The 7,129-nt window shown below is 43.9% G+C and overlaps 1 pseudogene; it reads right to left on the bottom strand.

The window, feature by feature from the left end:
* Positions 1-3,393: 3,393 nt before the first annotated feature.
* On the bottom strand, positions 3,394-4,807 carry LOC111157110 (annotated as a pseudogene).
* Positions 4,808-7,129: the final 2,322 nt, after the last annotated feature.

The raw sequence follows: 7,129 nt of genomic DNA, 5'->3' as shown, positions 1-7,129 counted from the left end.
TGATTTTTTTCTGTTTCTTTTTTGAAAACTTCAACAGGTGGCCTGTCAAAGAAATGCTTCGTTGTAATAACATTTTACTATGGTACGTTATTAGCGGATGATGGTGTGAGATGTTCATTTCTGTCACAGCCAGGGAAACCATTTCCTTGCTGTGCTCTCAGTTTAACTTAAATCTTATGATTTCATGTTTTGAACAAACAACTACTTAATTTCTGGCGCTCACTCCCTCCCACCGACAGCCCGATTTCTGGGGGCTGTGATGATTAATGCCTATGGTGTTGGCGAGAGGAATGTATTAAGTCAAACCTTAACTTGAGGAGGGCTAAAATCGCTTAGAGCGGAGCAGCATTTCCCCATACATATTTTTAAAATATCCATAAAAATAAATAATCTCATAGAGTCAGATACTTGGGTTTTTTAATCACAACCGCAGAAGTTCTCCACATTCTTTCGGTGTATACACAACAAGAACCAGTCCTTTGGGGAAGACAGAGATTTTGACTTATTACTCAACTCTTGACGAAAGAGGAATATGGAGTATAGAGTGACCAGCAGATACCTGAGATGCTCCTGAGTCCTGCAACGTCTTTGAGTATTTCTTTCAGGGACATGTCTGGGTGCCTTGGCGGCAAACACACATTCTGCACAAATGCAATTTTTGGAGCACTCGGTTGTAGTCATGAGGGAAAGACATCGGTTGTTGATTCTGACAAGCCCAGCACAGCTGCATCTGATGGTAGGACATCCGTGCAAGGCAGTGAAGCCTGTTGGGTGCATCAGACACGTTGTTGATACTCCCCTCAGCCAAATGGCTCCGGTCAAATGTCACTCATCTCCGTTCATTGTCCCATTTCTGTGCCAGTCATCTGTACGTCCAGGTCAGCGTTTCAGCTTCTCCTGGAGAAAAACGTTCTGTGCCCACATAATGCTTGTGTCTACACTGAGGGCATGGCTTGGCATCCTAGCTGGAGTCTTGCCACTTGGCTTCCCTTCCCGAATGCTCCTTGTACCTACAGGGCATTGCTTGTGGCTAACTGCAGCCGTCACTTCTTCATAAGGCTGACAAGGCATGGGCTCCTTTCACTTGATCTCGCCTACCGCGTGTTCATCCATATTGGCTGTTACCTCTTATCTAATCAGTCTGCTCTCGGTGTCTGTGATTTCCCCCGAGTCAGTCTCCATGCACTGGGGAACCAGACCATGAGCATAGCCATGCCCTCAGAAGAACCCCACCGCCAGCAGGCTCCCTCCTGCCCTCCCCTGCCATGCATCCTCTCCGCATGGACTCCACCTGCAAACCAGGATTTGGAGCTCTGCGGTCACAAGGATGCACCTGACTGCCTGCCTGGAAGTGAGCCCACATGCTAATTAATGTCTCCTTGTACACCTAATTTAGCCCAACATCCTGTGCTCATCTTTAAGCAGATGACCCTAAAGAGAGCATATCCTCACTCTAATGCACGAGAGCCAACTCTACAGAGCTGGGAAATTCAAAGCTTAAAAGGCTTATGTCTGGCATTTCAATAAAGGACACCTGTTTAGTCCTACACAGATAATGGTTGATGAATCAAAGCTTGAAAGTCCTTTGAAACCTATGGGAAACGAACAGTTTTATTTAAAAGGATCCTTTTAAGATCATTATGGCCAAAATAGATAATGTCCAGAATATACATGCACCCACACATATTCATTTTATTAATGTGACATAAACATGTATTATAAAATGAAGCAATAAATAATTAGGTAAAAATGAATAGGAATTAACCTCTAAAGTCACAGAGGTCCAGAATATGTGCCTATGAGTAGCGTCTGTATTGTTCACATCAAAAAAATACACGGTGTAATCATGTATGGAGTGATTAAATTTACAGAGTTTTCCATGATCCATTTGTTAGAATGCCTTATCACATGATTGTGCTGAGAAGTCTTGGAGAGCATGGTGGGCATGGGGGATGGGGTTGGGGAGTGGGCAGGATCACTGCTTGGCATTATTGGGCGGTTGGCCAAAGCCCAGGAGCCAGTCCATGTCTAGGGCTCCTTAGTTTCCTCCAAAAATCTCTCCCTGCTTTACTGAACCTCATGAGGTTATGTTTCTGGGTCTGACTCACTCAAGGTGTCCACCATCGTTACATGCCTGTTCAATGCTGGTGGAGTACCTAAACGTAGACACACTACTCAAATGATGTCAGGGTGGCAGGCCATCCCCAAACCTGGTAGGACATCCCAGTTAGCTCCAGATTATTTGAAAAGTCCCCACTACAAGGCTTAACAGCAGAGACAAGGTAGCCAGATTGCAGAGGAGAATCACAAATCCAAATGTAGGGATGAGGTCCAGGGTCCTCTTTGGGAACTGGCTGTGGTTTGACCCATCCAGTTGTGTCAGTGACCTCCTCCATCCATACTGGCTGTTACCTCTTATCTAATCAGTCTGCACCAGCAGTACATTGGCTGAAAGTCAGGTTTCCACTCAACATGTGCATTCGAATGAGTCTGGGCAGGCACGTCCTGGAAAAGTTGGAGGGATATCCCTAGTGACATGAGAGAGCAGGAGATGGTCCAGGACCCGTGACTTTGGGTTCAGACTCCAATTCCAATACTGGCCTTGTGTCCTCCTGTAAAGAAAATTCATGTTCACTTTCTCTCTCTACCAATTCCATCTTTTTTTTTTTTTCTACCAATTCCATCTTAACTAAAGTGTTTCTGTACTTTAGTGTTTCTGTAAAGATGAAATATGCAAGAAATGTAAAAAAAAAAAAATCACATTGTCTACTCCATAAATACTAGTTCCTCACAAATCCCCATCACAGATTTGGGGACGTTAGCTGAGACCCTCAACTCTCTTTTTAATACAAAACAAAATGAAACATAGTATATAATTTATCTCTTTTTTTTTCTTTAATATTTTTTCACCTCGTTAAGGTAACAGGGTACTTCTATATGTAAACATTGGCTGCAAGTTTTCAGCCACAGGAAACTGAATTCTCTTTCCCTAAGTAAGCTTCTTTAGGCACATCGCTTTGTATGTTATAGAAAACACTTCTCCTTAGGTCCCAAATAGGAAGGGATGAAATTTGGAAATGCTGCAAAGACGATTCCATGTCTCAGCTAACCTCTTGCCCCAATTGCAACCACTCAGCCTTTAATGCAACTAGACACCAAAAATAGTTGCTTAAACGTGGGTGTTTACGGGTGTGAGATTCTGGTCACTACAAAATCCCTCCAAAGGCAGTAACGGTAAGCCAGCATTACTGGAAAGCTCAGAACACTAGTAAAGCTGCATTCCAAAGTATTTCACAGAAGGTCACAATTTGGGTTTTCCTAGGTGGAGCTAGGAACTCCAGATTTCACTTGGCACTGCCCAAAGTGAGTGTCCCATGTCACCTTTTTTTTCTCTTATCTTGGATTAGCTTGCCCTAATATAGCATCGCCCGGCCCTGCTGCTGCCCAAGCAGCCACTAAGCCTTACTGGCCTCCTTCCTTCCATGATCTTGGCAGCCGTCTTCACCACCTGGTAACCATTAGCTCCAGATTGGTGTCCCAGGGTCCACTTCCATTGTCAAATACTTCTAAAATAGTCTACATATCAAACCTCCTTCTCCAAAGGAGGGGATCCAACTTTGGTGCTTCTTCCCACGTAGTTATGTGCAAACTAATCAGAATCCACAGTTTTAAAACGAGCCACCCCCTGACTTGAGAAGCTTCAAGAGACATCAGGAGAGGTCATGAGGCTTCAGAAGGTTCCAAAACATCAGTATCATTCATTGTTAATACTGCCTTTTCCAGAACTTTTGGATACATGGGTCCAAGTGAAATTTGATCTTTCGGATCCCGAGAAACATACGCAAGATCTCTCCCATGTGCCTTCGGAGGATAGTGCATGGCGAGAACTTTTTCTTTTATCGTAAGGAGCATTGCCAATCAACCATCAGTCAGGAGAGAAGAATTTGCAGCTGTCCGTGTGCCATAGGTCTTGACGAATGCCGTTTTGAGTTTGGCCATCTGCTTCAGAGAGGAAGGAGAAATGCTGTCATCTTTGTGAACTGTATCTTTTCCTGGTACTCTGAAGAGTGGAGCATTAGACAGGAGTCCTGTGCCTTCTTGGCCAAGCTGTGTAAGGGCAAGGTGTACTCATCCCAGTCCATCTGGGAAAGAGCAAAGCCGGTGGTCGGTCCATCTGCACAGTGACCCCTTTTCTCACTGGTGGAGAACTTGGCCACTGCAGGGAGCTCTAACGATAGGAAATTTAGTCTGAAGCTAGAGACTAAGGATGCTTGCTGACGCGAAGTCTCGGCCTCATGAAGATCAAGCGTCATGTTCCTTATTTTTCTTGAATGACAAATACAGCCGCCAGACATTGACTGTCATGACCACACCGCCCTGCCCAGAAGTTATCAAACCAACACGTGTAGTCTTGGGCGTGGTGGGCAGAGCTGCAAGCCATGGTGATGGCGTGAGCACGAGTCTCGTCAGAGAAGCCAGCTCTGCAGGCAGCCTCTCTACCCACATCAGTAGGACCAAAGATGACACAATCGACAACTTCCTTTGGGACGTTGGTCCAGTGCCACAAACCGGAAAGTACTTCTCTAGCCAAACCGTGCATGGTGTTTCTTCTACAAAGTGTCTGACTGCAAAAGTAGACCGTGCACACCAATCCACCTCCATGATACTCCTTTGATTGAGTTTGGGTGAGGTTTTCTTTGATTTGCTCTGGGCAGCTGGGGCAGCTCTTGCTTGGAGGAAATGCACAGACAAGTCCCGCAGAAATTCAGAGGCTCCATTGTGATGTCCTGGGAAGATTGTCACACATACTGGGAGTAACAATAATTTAATTTTTAGGCTGAAAAGAAAACTAGGGGTCGTATGAAATCCATTTCACATGTAGAGTATTTTAGAAGTATTTAAATATGCTCTTTTGGAGTCTGAGTCTCTGTAATGGCCCAGACTTCTGAGTATTTAGCAATCAGGACTGGCTATGGGTTGATCAATTCAACAATTGGGAACAATAGTCATTCTGTTCGTGATACTGTCTACTCTTGAACTACTCTTTTTCTTTTTCCTTTTCCGTCTTTTTATCTCATAATAAGGCGGCAAAATAAAAAGGATGCATTTTCATGTGTAGAGAGCAAACTCAACCTAAACTTAAGAGCATATTTATGTAAGAAAATCTGACTCGTGAACCTCTGCGTTTTAAGTCCATCCTGCAAGTTCTGTGCGTGTGTGTGTGTGCACGTGAATGCGTGTCATAGACATTTTGTATGTATACATACAAATATGTATACATATATATGTATATATACATATATGTATGCACACACCTATATGTATACACACACTCATCAAACCGTGATGGTCAAAGAAAAAGTTGATTGTCATTGGTCTTTTTTTTTTTCTTTTTTTAAACTTAAGGAGAGCTATGAATTAACAGTTGGCATTGGCCCGGAAAGTTCTTCCATTAATGTCATTTACTGGAATGTTATGTAAAACTTCCTGATAATTCCTGTCTTCCAGTCTTTTGATTTTTTTTTTTTTTTTTTTTTTTGCTTCTCGAGTCCTGGGTGACAAATGTGCTTTCTTTTCCTTTGTTCGATTCGTATATCTGGTTTCTGTACTTCAGTAAAAATGCCAACTGAGGGTTTTTTTTTTTCCTTCTGTGAAGAATTTTTGCAGCACTGCAAAGGAAATACAGAAAATACAAGAGAAGCCACTGCATGAAGTAAAATTCATAAAAAAGCCCTTCCTGATTGGTTCTCAAGAAGCATCCCCTCAACTTTCTGCAGAGTGCTACGTTTATCTCTTTGATTCAGTGCTACAAGGCAGCCTCCACTTTCGTCCTGCCGACGCGGGGTCATTTACTTTTCAAGTAGGTCATAAAACACCCTGTTTATAAAGCACTTAGCTACACCGCACAATGCAAAGAAGAACATGTTAAAACACGCGGAAGCCCTTCCTCTGGAATTTCAGATTGAAAAGCATCACGGCACCACGGACCTCTCTCCAAAATCTGCCTTGCAGGATTCATGGTTTCAATGAAACGACGGTTTCAAAGGCAAGTCCTCCGGAATTTGCCAAAACAGGCAGACTTCTCCTCTCTTGTCCTGTGGTATTTGAAAAGAGAACTCAATACAGCACTGGCTTCTTCTAGTCTGTGTCACAGTTAGAAAAAGCCAGTTTGCTCAATTAACATGTTTCCACATATATTAGCCAGTTATCCATCAGTGCCGTATTTTGATGTTAATTTTGAACCAGTAAACAGCGGGTGTACTAAGCGTGATTTGGAGTAAAGCGCCCCAAGGGTCTCTCAACTTTGCAGGCACTGACATTGGGGCTGGATAATGCTTTCTCCGGGGCTGTCCTGTGCTCTGCAAAGTGTTCAGCGGCATCTCTAACCTCGAGATTTTCCACGCGTATAACCTAGCATCCCTTTTCTATGTTGTAATAACAAAAAAAGTCTCCTGATACTGCCAGTGGTCCACTAGGAAAGAGAATTGTCCTTGTAGGGAAGCTATGTCATTCTCAGCTTCAGGATGTTTAAGTTAGTACAGTGAGTGCTGTGAAGTGTGTAAGTCTGATGATTCACAGACCTGTACCCCTAAGGCAAATGATACACTATATGTTAATAAAAATATATATTTTTAAAAATTAGTATGTTAAACCACTCTTGGTGCTTCTGCTGTGCAGTCAACTTGGAGAACGGGTGGTCTCTTCCTTTGTGGCTCAAGGTCTGGTCCCCCAGTCAAGAGCATCACCTGGGAGGTTGTTAGAAATGCGGATTAGCAGGATCTGCCTTTTACCTGGACCCCCAGGGCATCTCGATGCACGTCCTTCAAGGAAACGTCCTCTCTGAGAATTTTGTCACTTCCAAGTACTGCTTGTGTCAGCAGTTTGCAGGGGGAGGGGGAGACGTGTGTGCTGCGGTGTTGGAAGTCAGGTCAGGAGCCGTTGGAAAGTGGAGAGTCAATCGAATTCCCTCTGGAGAGTTTGTTACCGTGAGAGACTCAAGAGATTGTGTTCGTTCTTCCTGGAAGACAGGAGAGGCGATGCACAGAGCAGACGGATGATGAAGGATGAAGGAGAGCCTTCGGCTCTCGTCCTGCAGAAACTTCCTGCTCTCTCTTCCTCTCTTTGCTTC

Source organism: Enhydra lutris, unplaced genomic scaffold, assembly GCF_002288905.1.
Source record: "Enhydra lutris kenyoni isolate GAN:26980312 unplaced genomic scaffold, ASM228890v2 scaffoldscaffold52, whole genome shotgun sequence".
Taxonomy (NCBI): domain Eukaryota; kingdom Metazoa; phylum Chordata; class Mammalia; order Carnivora; family Mustelidae; genus Enhydra; species Enhydra lutris.
This window is presented reverse-complemented; position numbering and strand designations above follow the sequence as displayed.